Source organism: Schistocerca gregaria, chromosome 11 (assembly GCF_023897955.1).
Source record: "Schistocerca gregaria isolate iqSchGreg1 chromosome 11, iqSchGreg1.2, whole genome shotgun sequence".
Taxonomy (NCBI): Eukaryota; Metazoa; Arthropoda; class Insecta; order Orthoptera; family Acrididae; genus Schistocerca; species Schistocerca gregaria.
Genome location: NC_064930.1, coordinates 113,488,273 through 113,504,148, shown reverse-complemented (window position 1 = coordinate 113,504,148; position 15,876 = coordinate 113,488,273). Strand labels below are relative to the sequence as shown.

The following is a 15,876-nucleotide window of genomic DNA, read 5'->3' as shown; positions in this document are numbered from 1 at the left end:
ATGCAACATCAAGGAGAGTGTGAGCTCAGGAGCGCCCTAGTCCCGTGGATAGCGCGATCAGTTGCGGAGCGAGATGTCCTAAGTTCGACTCTTCCCTCCAGTGAATAGCTTACTTTCTTTATTTTCGTAAAGGTATGATCTATCCGTTCCTTCATTGACGTCTCTGTTCACTGTAATAAGTTTAGTGTCTGTATTTTCCGACCGCACCGCAAAACCGAGCGATTAGTAGACGAAAGGACGTGTATCTCCAATGGGAACCGAAAACATTTGATCGCAAGGTCATAGGTCAACCGATTCCTCCACAGGAAAACACGTCTGATATATTCTATGCGACACTGGTGACGGCATGTGCGTCACATGACAGCAATATGTTCTCGACCCACCTAACTTGTACACTTGGCGAATGGGTAAAAAGATTCTTCTACCTTGCCCGATTTAGGTTTTCTTGCGGATGTGATAATCACTCCCAAAATAGTGATGAAAACAAAAGAGTTTGTCACATAAACTGCAACAAATGAATGCATCAGTTTCACAGTAGCACAGTTCTCCCTGTGCTCTGTGTCAAAACATATGTTTCTAACGTTTTCAAATTTTTCCGTAAACAGAGACGTCAATGAACGAACGGGCTGATTATAACCTTGAAAAATAAATAAAGAAACTTTTCGCTCGAGGGAACACTTGAATCAAGGACCTCTCGCTTCGCAGCTACACACGCTCACCACGAGACCACGGCGCTCTTGAGCTCACACTATCCTTGATGTTGCGTATCTTGCGCATGGACTACTCAGTTTCTATATTTTGCTTATCTTTGCATAGTTCAAACAACTTCATCCTGTTTTCCCGATTCATCTGTGTACAGTTTTTCAAGGCCTATCCACTGTGCCAACATATAACTAAATCTGAGGGGAGATGCGATGGGGAGTTCCCTTGTTAGAAGAAAGATTAAGGAAAGGCAAACCTACGTTTCTAGCATTTGTAGACTAACAGAAAGCTTTTGACAATGTTGACTGGAATAATCTCTTTCAAATTCTGAAGGTGTCAGGGGTAAACTACAGGGAGCGAAAGGCTATTTACAATTTGTACAGAAAGCAGATGGCAGTAATAAGAGCCGAGGACATTAAAGGGAAGCAGTGGTTGGGAAGGGAGTGAGACAGGGTTGTAGTTCAATCTGTATATTGAGCAAGCAGTGAAGGAAACAAAAGTAAAATTCGGAGTAGGTATTAAAATTCATGGAGGAGAAATAAAAACTTTGAGGTTCGCCGATGACATTGTAATTCTGTCAGAGACAGCAAAGGACTTGAAAGAGCAGTTGAACGGAATGGATAGTGTCTTGAAAGTGTCTTCTAAGATAAGTCGTAAGGTCAGTATTGCCTCACGTGTTCCAGTATTTCTACGGAACCCAAACTTATCTTCCCCGAGGTCGGCTTCTACTAGTTTTTCCATTCGTCTCTAAAGAATTCGTGTTAGTATTTTGCAGCTGTGGCTTATTAAACTTGCACTGATAACGACATCCTCTTGATTAGCCCCGGCCGGAGATCCGAATGGGGGACTATTTTACCTCCGGAATATTTTACCCAAGAGGACGCCATTATCATTTAATCGTACAGTATAGCTGCATGCCCTCGGGAGAAATTACGGCCGTAGTTTCCCCTTGCTTTCAGCCGTTCGCAGTACCAGCACAGCAAGGCTGTGTTGGTTATTGTTACAAGGCCAGATCAGTCAATTATCCACACTGTTGCCCCTGCAACTACTGAAAAGGCTGCTGCCACTCTTCAGGAACCACACGTTTGTCTGGCCTCTCAACAGATACCACTCCGTTGTGGTTGCTTCTACGGTGCGGCTATCTGTATCGCTGAGGCACGCAAGCCTCCCCACCAACGGCAAGGTCCATGGTTCACGGGTGGGTTAAGTGTCAGGAAGTCGTTTCTGAATGTATTTGTATGGTGTGTAGCCTTGTATGGAAGTGAAACATGGACGATAAATAGTTTGGACAAGAAGGGAATAGAAGCTTTCGAAATGTGGTGCTACAGAAGAATGCTGAAGATTAGATGGGTAGATCACATAACTAATGAGGAGGTATTGAGTAGAATTGGGGAGGAGTTTGTGGCACCATTTGACAAGACGAAGCGACCGGTGGGTAGGACATGTTCTGAGGCATCAAGGGATCACAAATTTACCATTGGAGGGCAGCGTGGAGGGTAAAAATCGTAGAGGGAGACCGAGAGATGAATACACTAAGCAGATTCAGAAGGATGTAGGCTACAGTAGGTACTGGGAGATAAGAAGCTTGCATAGGATAGAGTAGCATGGAGAGCTGCATCAAATCAGTCTCAGGACTGAAGACCACAACAACATTTTGCGCGTTATCAGTTACGTTCCGTCATGTACACAGTTCCTTCTTGTAATACATTCGACTTATTGTGCTACGTATTTAACGTGTGAGCATACCTCTTAATTAGTAGTTTACGCGAAATTCTGAAACTAAAATTTTGTTGCCTCTCGAAAGCAGGCATCTTGTGGTTTGGGTCGTGAACCGCTTGGCAGTAGAGGTACGTTGACAAGTGTATGTGGCTACAGTACGAGGAAACACACACAGGGAGATTTTTTCCACCGTGTACAAACTCTGGGGATTGATCGATGACAGGATACGGAACGAAAAAGGTTTAATGAACTTATATCCGGAAACGCACGGTTTCCATGCTAGAGATTATTTATTCAATCACTCATTGTTACTGGGACTGCGGTCTGATACGCGTTGTACCATACGGACACAGTAGCAGTATGTGCTGAAAATGGTTTCCATGTACCTCAGCGCATGCGTGTCTGCGCCGTAGCATGTTCTATCTCAGACGTTCACATCAGCCAGGCACGAACAGTGTCAAAGGCAACATGAATACGGTGCTCGGGTGTCTCCACATATGGAATGGGCCCCGCACGCACGGTACTTTTAAGGTGGAACCATAACCAGAAGTGGCACAGGTTGAGGTCCGGTAAAGGAGCGGACTATGCAACTGCGATCTGCCGACCAGGGCAGACACGGCTGAGATGCGTCCGGACGCTAACGGCGAAGTTGACTGGAGCACCATCGTGTAGCCGCCGCGTAACCCTTCGAATCACCAGTGGTACATCTTCCTGAGGGGGAGGCAAAGTCACCCGAAAGGAAAGCCGATACTTCCGGTCTTTTCGCTGATGTGGAACAAACACTGGTCCCAAAATACAGTCACGAATTACCGTGGCCCAAACATTCCGGCTGCACTGATGCTCATGGTTGACTGTCACCATACCTTGCGGATCCTGCTTATAATCCCACAGTTGAACGTTATGGTTACTGAAGATACCACTCCGAGTAAATGCAGCCTCATCTACATCTACATACATACTCCGCAATCCACCATACGGTGCGTGGCGGAGGGTACCTCGTACCACAACTAGCATCTTCTCTCCCTTTTCCACTCCGAAACAGAACGAGGGAAAAATTATTGTCTATATGCCTCTGTACGAGCCCTAATGCCTCTTATCTTTGTGGTCTTTCCGCAAAATATAAGTTGGTGGCAGTAAAACTGTACTGCAGTCAGCCTCAAATGCTGGTTCTGCACAGTGATTTTTATACTGGTGTAGATGACACAATGTGGTCAAAGACTCCTCCTCTCAATATAGGAAGAACTAGAGCTCATAACACCGTACAGGGTGTTACAAAAAAGTACGGCCAAACTTTCAGGAAACATTCCTCACACACAAAGAAAGAAAATATGGTATGTGGGCATGTGCCCGGAAACGCTTACTTTCCACGTTAGAGCTCATTTTATTACTTCTCTTCAAATCACATTAATCATGGAATGGAAACACACTTTGTTACAGGAGATGCTCAAAATGTCCTCCGTTAACAAGGATACGTGCATCCACCCTCCGTCGCACGGAATCCCTGATGCGCTGATGCAGCCCTGGAGAATGGCGTATTGTATCACAGCCGTCCACAATACGAGCAGGAAGAGTCTCTACATTTGGTACCGGGGTTGCGTAGACAAGAGCTTTCAAATGTCTCCATTAATGAAAGTCAAGAGGGTTGTGGTCAGGAGAGCGTGAAGGCCACGGAATTGGTGCGCCTCTACAAATCCATCGGTCACCGAATCTGTTGTTGAGAAGCGTACAAACACTTGGACTGAAATGTGCAGGAGCTCCATCGTGCATGAACTACATGTTGTGTCGTACTTGTAAAGGCACACGTTCTAGCATCACAGGTACAGTATCCCGTATGAAATCATGATAACGTGCTCCATTGAGCGTAGGTGGAAGAACTAAAATGAGCTCTAACATGGAAATTAAGCGTTTTCAGACACATGTCCACATAACATATTTTCTTTCTTTGTGTGTGAGGAATGTTTCCCGAAAGTTTGTCCTTACCTTTTTGTAACACCCTGTATAAATTTCCTCAGTAGCGATTCACGAAAAGAACGCCTCCTTTCCCTTAGAGACTCCCACCAGAGTTCCTGAAGCATTTCCGTAACACTCGCGTGATGATCAAACCTACCATTAACAAATCTAGCAGCCCGCCTCTGAATTGCTTCTATGTCCTCCCTCAATCCGACCCGATAGGGATCCCAAACGCTCGGCAGTACTCAAGAATAGGTCGTATTAGTGTTTTATAAGCGGTCTCCTTTACAGATGAACCACATCTTCCCAAAATTCTACCAATGAACTGAAGACAACTATCTGCCTTCCCCACATCTGCCATTACACGCTTGTCCCACTTCATATCGCTCTGCAATGTTACGCCCAAATATTTCATCGACGTGACTGTGTCAAGCACTAGACTACTAATGGAGTATTCAAACATTACGGGATTCTTTTTCCTATTCATCTGCATCAACTTACATTTGTCTATATTTAGAGTTAGCTGCCATTCTTTACACCAATCACAAATCCTGTCATCTTGTATCCTCCTACAGTCACTCAACGACGACACCTTCCCGTACACCACAGCATCATCAGCAAACAGCCGCACATTGCTATCCACCCTATCCAAAAGATCATTTATGTAGATGGAAAACAACAGCGGACCTACCACACTTCCCTTGGGCACTCCAGTTGATACCCTCACCTCCGATGAACACTCACCATCGAGGACAACCTACTGCGTGCTATTACTTAAGAAGTAATACTGACTAGGATGGACGACAGCCGGGAACTGTGATTGCCTGGTGAAGAAACCAGTGAGAAAACTGCTCCTGATGTGAAAAGTCTGTAATAGTAAGTAAGCCCTACGCACGCTGTAAGTGATAATGGTGGTAACAACTTGCACGAACAATGTTCCACACCGTCGTCTGGCTTGCCCTGTACTGGCGGGCCAACTGCCTCGTACTGACATGCCGGTCGCCATCCACAGTGTTAATCACATTTTCCTCCAAGTGTGGTGTCCAGACATTTTGGGTACGTCCACGATTTCCTGCTTCCTGAAACGACCCTGTCACATACAAACGGCGAAACACTGTTGCCAACATTGAATGCTGTGGTGGTTGTCAGCGGGGATAGGTCTCTTGATACAACCTTGCTGCCCTCCAGCTGTTGCCAATTGCCTTTCTGTCAGCAAACACCATGTCCGCAAGTTCTCGATTCGAATATGGAACTATTGTGTTTAGCGCTGTATCATATTCACTACAAAGTGAGTCAGCAAGGGAAGTGAATCGGACACATTACCAATGACTATGGCAGGAGAGGGCGTTAGGGCATGACGTATGAGGAACTGCACCACCATCTAGAAGAAAGCATGTGTACTGTGATTGTGGCTGCATGGTACTGCACGTATTACACCACGGTCTCTGTAACAAAGTGTGAACGATGGATTTCTGGATATAAGTTCATTAGACCTTTCTTGTTCTGTATCCTCTCATCATTCCCTAGAGTTCGTACATGATGGAATAAAATCACTCTGTAATATACAGTTCATCATAATTTGCTTATGGCGTTTGTCCCACTTCAACGCGGTGTTGGCCTCTTTACTATAGATTTGGCAATTATAGTGTCAGAGGGTGCCCGGATGCCCTTCTGCCACCACCCTGCACCCCCTGGGGCGGAGTTGGTGTGCCCCAGATGTCTGTGTCAAGTGTAAGGCACGAAATAGTGCGAATGTTGGTTCAAATGTCTGCGAGTCGTGTAACTAAGGCGGAACGTGGGGACCAGCCCGGTATTCACCTGGTGATGTGTGGAAAACCGCCTAAAAACCACTCCTAGTCTGGCCAGCACACCGGCCCTCGTCTTTAATCCGCCGGGTGGATTCGATCCGGGGGACGGCACGCCTACCCGAGATCAGGAAGCAGGGGATTAGCGCCCACAGCTAGCCTGGCAGGTGTAATATGAGTACAATATGCGGGAAATTTATAACGACGAATTGTGCTCCTTTCATTTTTATGAATGTTTATTTTTATTTCGTTGTATAGCCGCAAGGGTACAATTTATTGGATTTCACAGAATCGACTGATACATTATACATCTTTGTCTTTTGTGTTAACCTATCTCATGATGCTTACGCCCACATCCTTGTGCATCACCTATGTACTTCGTGTAGCACGTCTTTGTATGTATGTATGTATGTATGTATGTGTGTTCTTTCACATAAGAGCTGTGAAACAGGATCTTTGCAGTCCGATGCACGTATTACTTAGGCCATAACGCATGTGTTGGGTGCTACAGTACATCAAATATATGTATAGTAATTTTAAAAAGTATGATGTGCAGCCATACCGATGGTGTTAGTGATATCAGATTTATGACAATGAAGACAGGGGTACTCATAAGCATAATGACAAAGGACGCTATTTAAATACACAGACCGAGCGAGGTGGCGCAGTGGTTAGCACACTGGACTCGCATTCGGGAGGACGACGGTTCAATCCCGTCTCCTGCCATCCTGATTTAGGTTTTCCGTGATTTCCCTAAATCGTTTCAGGCAAATGCCGGGATGGTTCCTTTGAAAGGGCACGGCCGATTTCCTTCTCAATCCTTCCCTAACCCGAGCTTGCGCTCCTTCTCTAATGACCTCGTTGTCGACGGGACGTTAAACACTAACCACTACTACTTAAATACACAGAAGTGCAGAGATGCGGGGTGCAAAATGTGTTACAGATGAATTTTTTGTAAACTAAGTTGTATTAATGTAGCACATTGCAAGATTATATTTGTAACTATTTTTAGCTTTTAACTGATAGCTAATACAATCAGTGTATGCTTTTTCCATTTTATAGGACAGTTGACAATGGCCTGAGACTGCAACTGTGTAACAAATAACGAAAAAAATTATACCTGCACATAGCACAAAATCATTTAAACAATAAATATAATTAATTTTCCTCAAGACATTTGATTCTCATCTCTATCTACGATAATGATCGAAGATGGAGAAATGAATTAAAATTTGTGTCACGGCTGGGACTTGAACCCAGATCTCTCTGTTCAGTAGGAATAATAGCTAGCATGCCTGCCTAGTAAGCAAGGAGACGCAGGTTCCAGTCCTTGCGATGGCACAAATTTTAATTCATTTCTTCACCTTCCGTCATTATTACAAACAAAAAAATATCTAAACATAGAGTTAGTACTTACATGGAAGATACTAACAGCTGAAAAATGAATATTTAGCTATTTTTACTGCTGTAAATATACACATTGGCAGCTCTTTCGGTCAGGTTAACTGCATCAATTAAACCTCTCATAGTGCCAGAAGATAAATTGCCTACTGCAGTACGTACCTGTATGTCACATAATTTGCGCACTAGAAGAATCCACCAAACAGGAGAAAGTAGTGAAGTGCTGGATATCAGGTCCTTACCTGTAACGAAACAAAAGAGGTATTACGAAAAGATCTGTATGGTACCATAACAAAATTTTCAAACACTATCAGTTTCTAGAATGAGATTTTCACTCTGCAGTGGAGTGTGCGCTGATATGAAACTTCCTGGCAGATTAAAACTGTGTGTCCGACCGAGACTCGAACTCCGGTCTTTGCCTTTCGCGGGGAAGTGCTCTACCAACTGAGCTACCCAAGCACGACTCACGCCCTGTCCTCACTGCTTCACTTCTGCCAGTATCTCGTCTCCTACCTTCCAAGTCGTGCTTAGGTAGCTCAGTTGGTAGAGCACTTTCCCGCGAAAGGCAAAGGTCCCGAGTTCGAGTCTCGGTCCGGAACACACTTTTTAATCTGCCAGGAAGTTTCACTATCAGTTTCTGCATTCTGTCGAGACGAACTTTTCAGAATCATAATTTCAGACCACGCTAAAAACACGACAGCGGCCTCGCTGCGACTGGACTGAAGACTCCCTGGCACGAGCTCAGTCTTGTACGGTTACGGATGCCAAGTCCGAAAATCGAAAATCCGGCACGACCTTGAGGAATGGAAGAGCAGAGAGGGCGGTGAGACTGCGTCTTCAGGCCACAAGTGGCCCATCGGGACCATCCGACCGCCGTGTCATCCTCAGCTGATGATGCGGATAGGAGGGGCGTGGGGGCAGCACACCGCTCTCACCGTCGTTATGATGGTTTTCTTTGACCGCAGCCGCTACTGTTCGGTCGAGTAGCTCCTCAATTGGCACCACGAGGCTGAGTGCACCCCGAAAAATGGCAACAGCGCATGGCGGCCTGGATGGTCACCCGTCCAAGTGCCGACCACTCCCGACAGCGCTTAACTTCGGTGATCTGACGGGAACCGGTGTATCCACTGCCGGCAAGGCTGTTACCCTGAGTTGAAGACGAGCCATCATACAAAGGCTACAGCAGAGACTTACGAACCGTATTGTTTTGCTTCCATTGGAATTGTATATACCGAACGACATTGATTATTTCCATGTCGCCATTTGCTTGCAACACATCTTTGTGAATACGCAGTGTTATGAACTGTGACTATAATTAACTTAAATAAACTCCATTAATACAAATAGCTTGAATTGCTGTCTAGCGATCCGAGAAAATGGCTTCCTAGGCACCTATTATATCTCTTAAAAAAATAATGCGACTATTTATTTACAAGAAACACTCTCCTAGTAAACTTGTTTGCCCTTTGATTTATCGTGATCTGTTACTGATTTTTAGTGAAGTTAGTTTTTACGAATGTGAGACTGGAAATTCGAGCACTGAACCTACGTGTGAAAATGCAGCGAACGAACGTGTGCATGATAGGAAATTAAAATGATCGTCCATATTGCTGGACTTTGGAACGAGAACTCGCATTTTATGAGGAAAATGACTGGTTGACCGTTTCAAACAAAAAACGTGGCTTCAGAATTTGCAAAGAAGTAGGAAGTTTAGGCGTAGAAAGACATAAACAATGTCCCGTGTCCGGGTCCCCGGGTTCGATTCCCGGCGGGGTCACGGATTTTTCTCTGCCTCGTGATGATTGGGTGTTGTGTCATGTCCTTGGGTTAGTTAGGTTTAAGTAGTTCTATGTTGTAGGGGACTGATGACCATAGATGTTAAGTCTCATAGTGCTCACAGCCATTTTGAACATAAACAATGCACGAACATTGCACCGCCTTGGGTTACAGTATCTGTGTCATCTTCAGGTGGTTCCAGAAAAGAAGAAATGGTTTCGCTGCGTAGAAAAAATTTAAACATAAAGAAAGTTCTGCTCATCAATCTGCTTCCCAAATAATACTTCGTGCCACGCTTCAGTTGTAAGTAATTTTCGCTGTATTATATATAATGTCGGAGTACACTCAAACTTTTTTTTTTTAGAAAAAAAAAGCACTGTCTCCTAATATTGTCTCTGAAACGCGCTGCAAAACCCGCAGTGCAGGATGATTAGTTTAAGTTGTGGAAAGGGGCCAAAATAAGTGGCTGTCAGTTACACTCGAACACACACCCTTGTATTTGATCAAACATTATAAGAGCCAAGAAAAATACGTTAAAAAAACACAGCTTTAGTTCTGGAACTTAATTAGTGGCTGAATACACCTTACAACCTCATGCCTTAAGGACAAGACCACTGTAATTTAAAGATGGCTGAAAGCCAATAACTTAAAGCTCAACCAAAATCAGAGATTTTAAAAGGCAAAGCCTTATCTTAGTTCCTTAATTAGGCTGATGACCCAAAGAATGACACTTGAAGACCAAAAGAACTTAAATTCAAAATCGGCTGAAGGCCCGGCGGGGCCCAACACTTAAGACTCAATAACATTTAATTTTAAAAATGCCAAAGGCTTTACGTAAATTAGTTCTTAAATTAGGCTGAAGCCCCAAACCATCTGACGCCTTAAAGGCTGAACAACCTTAATCTACAAATTGGCTAGAAGCCATATAAGTACAAAGAACAAGAACAAACAAGAAAAGGCAGTACACCCAAGTGCGCTCAGAATTTCGAAGGGTCGGCCTGGAATTCAAACACTAACACTCGATTAGGTGAGACAGACAGTTTGATCAAACTTTGTCGATCCGACGACAACCTAACCGACAGACAGTTAACACACCCACCGACAAAGCTAACCTCCGCCTCGCCCGACCAGCACACAACAGGGAGTTCAATGGAACTGCGTAGAAGGTATTGCCGCCCACAACCAATTATACACTGAGCTGTCATAAGTACACGCCGTGCTGGACAGTGACAACACGTTGAGGAAAATACACTGCCTGAATTGAGGAAAATACACTGCCTGAATTTACGTCAACGGCCAGGGCAGGTAACCGAAATGTTAACGGCCGCAAGGCAGAAGATTCCGCTGGAGCACTTCAGTTCAAAATAACCAAGTACAGTTAAACTCCACTGGAGGGTGGCTAAAATATGCCAAGTTCAAAACACATGTTGTTGATCATGGGAATGTCCCAAGAGGCGACAACGAACTCCAAACGACACAATGTGAACAGTCGTGACTTCTTGGTAGGTTTGAGTCAAAACTCAACTTTCGTGTCCAGGATCGGTGAGCCACGAACCTCGTAGCAGTGGGAACAGCATGCAACTGAACTCGGGCTCGTTAACGACCTATTTTTCACGTGGCTCATCTGTAAATGGGGTTGGTAGTAAACGGTTGCATTTGCGCCCATATTATTGAGTCATACGGGCTGGCTTTTGAAGAGCAGTGAATTGAACTATACACGTTCAGATTGAAACTTATTTATTCAAAAGAAACACTTTAACGTTGTGGCCATGCATTTTTAAGTTCACAAATAATAATCGGTGCAATTCGTACACTGTTTATCTGACAAGTTTTGAATTGAAGCGCTCCAGGGGAATCTTCTGCCTTGTGGCCTTTAACATTTCGGTTACCTGCCCTGGCCGTTGACGTAAATTCAGACAAAGTATTTTCCTTCGCATACCCTGGCGTCCATGCTTGCACTCGCGGCACTTTGCCGCTCCCAACTCGCCACCACAACGGCCAACGACAAAAGACCCCGATTTTCCTGCTCATATCCACAGTACTGAGTCGGGTCACATGACACCACAGCCGGCCGCGGTGGTGTCGCGGTTCTAGGCGCGCAGTCCGGAACCGTGCGACTTCTACGGTCGCAGGTTCGAATCCTGCCTCGGGCATGGATGTGTGTGATGTCCTTAGGTTAGTTCGGTTTAAGTAGTTCTAAGTTCTAGGGGACTGATGACCACAGCAGTTGAGTCCCATAGTGCTCAGAGCCATTTGAACCATTTTTTGACACCACAGTAGTCAAAATAATCGCTAAACATCGCCATAATCGTTTACAATATTTTGTAATATTTAAATAGTTAAATCTAAATACATTATATAATTTTACAAATTATCACCACACTTATATAATTCGTTGCAATTAAAAGAAAACCAAAACACTATGCAACGGAACTACAACGCCCATCAAAACACAAAACAAGTATTTTCCGGTATATTTTGCCCAGCATATTATCTCTGCTGCTGTGCTTTAAATTTTAAATTACTTGAAAGAGTTCCACATTATCCCCTGTTACCTTACAAGCAGCACACACTCAAACACCACATAGAGGCCGCCAGCGGGCTCAGCGAAGCAACGCGCCGCAGAGATTTCCTCTCTGCTGCACGCACCAAATGTCCAGGCCCGGAAATGGCGAAATGACCAAATATACATTGGCTGACGAGACGACCAACCAACGGTAGACCCACTCGAATCTCCCTCCTTCGGACAGTTCGTGTTTCCAGCGGTCGGCGAGCACTGGCTGTTGGTGCTCCGTCCCCGACTTCACTGCAACTGCACTGCTGGTCCGTCCCAAACTGACCTCACGACACACGACCACCTGGGAACACTATCAGTCGCTCCAGAGATGGTACGACAGTGCACTGATTGATACGCGCTGCTGCTGCTATTCACGGGCAACTGAGGCAGGAAGTTAGTGACACCAGTAAATTGAACAAGAAAACGAGGCGGCAGTACTGTGGTAGAGGGTGACAAACAGTAAATGGGATAAACGTGAGCCCTGCACGGCTCAGTCCCGCACCTCCTTTTGCCCGGCATAATAGAGAAGCTCGACACGGCACGGACTCAAGTCGCTGGAAGCCCCCTCAGAATTGCTGTGCCATGCGCCTCTGTAGCGGTCCACAATTGCACCTCCAGTCCTCTCCATTATGTTACATAAACGTTCGATGGAATTCATGCTGGGTGATATTGGTCGAATCATTCGCTCCAGTTTGTAATGGTACTTGAATTACGTAACCATTATAGTACCTCACCTGAACCTCTCGATTCCAGTAATATTCTACTGTATTTTTGTTAACTACTTAACATATTTTTGAGACAACATTCAGATTTGATTTCACTTTTGATACATCGATATGTTTATATTGCAATGATATTATTCTTATGTGTATTCTTTCTCTTGTCACTATGATCTTTGACGTACTTGTAACTCTGATTTTTGGGCGCGTAAGCGATTATTTGTTGGTTGTTAGAGAGTCGGACCTTGAGAAAGTCAAGTCTTGGACGTCATGTGGGAAAGACGTATATTGTAGTCAGCTTATAAAATGTGAACTTTAACAGTGACTGCGAGGAAGATGTTTTCAAGTATGTTTTGTATTGTGAAGTGATGTTTAGTGTGTCACAAGATATTGCATTAAAAGCATCTAAAAGGAAGTGTAACTTAATTTCGGAGTGCTGATTATTTTTTTTACGTCACCATTGTCCAGCAAAAGTGTAATCTTCAAGAATGGTTTGTGAACCGCATCTACAAAACTTTTGAATATATCAGAATAAAACCTAGACCTCTTTGCATCCGAGCTTGGCACCATAATCACCTAGATTTTCAGCGATTGAGCCATGATAATACGAGACTAGCGTGGGAAACACAAAAAGATGAGTGCCTATTTTTTTCATTATTACATGAAATGAGTTTATTAGCTGTGCAATAATTACACCTGCCACATAATATGACTGTTTTTGCCCGAAAACGTAGTATTTAGCAGCATGAGCAACACCACAATCGTTATTAAATGCTGACCTCTGTTGTGGTAGGGTTGTTAGAAGTTGTCGAGAATTTTCTTCAAACCAAACGTGAACCACTGTGGCCCGGTAACTGGCGCACTGTCATCCATAAGATTCTCATCGTTGTTTCGAAACATGACATTCATGACTGGCTGCAGATGGTCTCTAAGTAACTAACCATAGTCATTTTCAGTGGATGACCGGTTCAGTTGGAGCAGAGGGCCCGGACGTCACATGTAAACACAGCCCACACAATTTCCGAGCCAGCACTGTTGTTTTATACCGCGTGTACGATACTACCGCCACGTGTATTTGTGCATATCGCTATCCCATGGCTTTTGTCACCCCACTCTACATCGGCGACTCCGTCTGCCGTCTTCCTTGACTTGCAAAAGCTGACCGACACAGTCACACACTGCCGTTTAGTGAAGAAAATAACATCTTAGCGGTTATTAGACCAGATTTGTGACCGGATTTTTGACTTCCTTACAGACAGAGCTCAATACACCACTCTTAACGAGAAGAAATCGGCAGATGTAGAGGTAATGGCGGGAGTACCACAGTTAACTGTTATAGTGTCGTTAACATCCCACAGTATCACCATCAGCCGGACGATACCCGTTCGTAAGCCTTGGCCTTCAGCAGAAGATTGTTCCATTCTTTCCTGTTCAGTGTAGAGCTCTTTTCCTACACTACTGGCCATTAAAATTGCTACACCGCGTAGATGACGTGCTACAGATGTCAAATTTAACAACAGCAAGAAGATTCTGTGATATGCAAATAATTAGCTTTTCAGAGAATTGACACAAGGTTGGCGCCAGTGGCGACACCAACAACGTGCTGACGTGAGGAAAGTTTCCAACCGATTTCTCAAACAGCAGTTGACCGGCATTGCCTGGTGAAACGTTGTTGTGATGCCTCGTGTAAGGAGGAGAAATGCATACCATCACGTTTCCGACTTTGATAAACGTCGGATTGTAGCCTATCGCGACTGCGATTTATTGTATCGCAACATGGCTGCTCGCGTTGGTCGAGATCCAATGACTGTTAGCAGAATATGGAATCGGTGGGTTCAGGAGGGTAATACGGAACGCCGTGCTGGATCCCAGCAGCCTCGTATCACTAGCAGTCGAGATGACAGGCATCTTATCCGCACGGCTATAACGTTTCGTCACGCCACGTCTCGATCCCTGAGTGAACAGATGGGGACGTTTGCAAGGCAACAACCATCTGCACCAACAGTTCGACGACGTTTGCAGCAGCACGGACTATCAGCTCGGAGACCGTGGCTGCGGTTACCCTTGATCCTGCATCACAGACAGGAGCGCCTGCGATGGTGTACTCAGCGATGAACGTGGGTGCACGAATGGCATAACGTCATTTTTTCGGATGAATCCTGGTTCTGTTTAGAGCATAACGATGGTCGCATCCGTGTTTGGCGACATCGCGGTGAACGCACATTGGATGCGTGTATTCGTCATCGCCATACTGGCGAATCACCCGGCGTGATGGTATGGGGTGCCATTGGTTACACTTCTCGGTCACCTCTTGTTCGCATTGACGGCACTTTGAACAGTGGACGTTACATTTCAGATGTGTTACGACCCGTGGCTCTACCCTTCATTCGATCTCTGTGAAACCCTACATTACAGCAGGATAATGCACGACCGCATGTTGCAGGTCCTGTACAGGCCTTTCTCGATACAGAAAATGTTCGACTGCTGCTCTGGCCAGCACATTTTCCAGATCTCTCACCAACTGAAAACGTCAGCTCAACGGTGGCCGAGCAACTGGCTCGTCACAATACGCCAGTCACTACTCTTGATGAACTGTGTCATCGTGTTGGAGCTGCATGGGCAGCTGTACCTGTACACGCCATCCAAGCTCTGTGACTCAATGCCGAGGCGTATCGAGGCCGTTGTTACGGCCAGAGGTGGTTGTTCTGGGTACTGATTTCTCAGGATCTATGCACCCAAATTGCGTGAAAATGTAAACGCATGTCAGTTCTAGTATAATATATTTGTCCAATGAATACCCGTCTTGGTGTAGCAATTTTAATGGCCAGTAGTGTAGCTTGGCTTCGGTGTTAGAGTCCCCCTGGTTGCCCCCTCGCGATATCCGGGGCAAATTCCTCGCAGGGTCCTGCAAGGAGCTGCAGCCGCGGTGATCAGCTGTGACCCAGTGTGGCGATAGCGGGGGACCGAGTCAAGGTCCGACGACGCGAGCCGATACGAGATGCAGTCTGTTCTGGGGTCTGACGGGTACGCAACACCTGACCCCAGAGATACCCTCACCGCCCACCAGACGAGAGAGAGAGAGAGAGAGAGAGAGAGAGAGAGAGAGACTGCTGGCAGCAGGCACTGGTGCAGGCTTCACAGTGGCCTTACATACCTTAGGGGTCGCGAAGCATCTCAAATCGCTTGATACGGTCAACTCTTCAGGTCCAGATTGTATACCGATTAGGTTCCTTTCAGATTAAGCTGA

The 15,876-nt window shown here is 45.3% G+C and overlaps 1 protein-coding gene and 1 non-coding gene across 2 annotated transcripts in view; one reads left to right on the top strand and one right to left on the bottom strand.

The window, feature by feature from the left end:
- LOC126295230 (uncharacterized) overlaps positions 1-15,876 on the bottom strand; it is a 2,305,622-nt gene that overhangs the window by 2,071,631 nt on the left and 218,115 nt on the right. Inside the window, exon 3 of the mRNA XM_049987579.1 lies at positions 7,740-7,819. The gene's annotated coding sequence lies outside the window, so the exon portion shown is untranslated. The remainder of the gene's footprint in view (positions 1-7,739; positions 7,820-15,876) is intronic.
- Trnaa-cgc (transfer RNA alanine (anticodon CGC)) lies at positions 6,830-6,902 on the top strand. Its single transcript has one exon. It is a non-coding gene; the product is annotated as a tRNA-Ala (tRNA).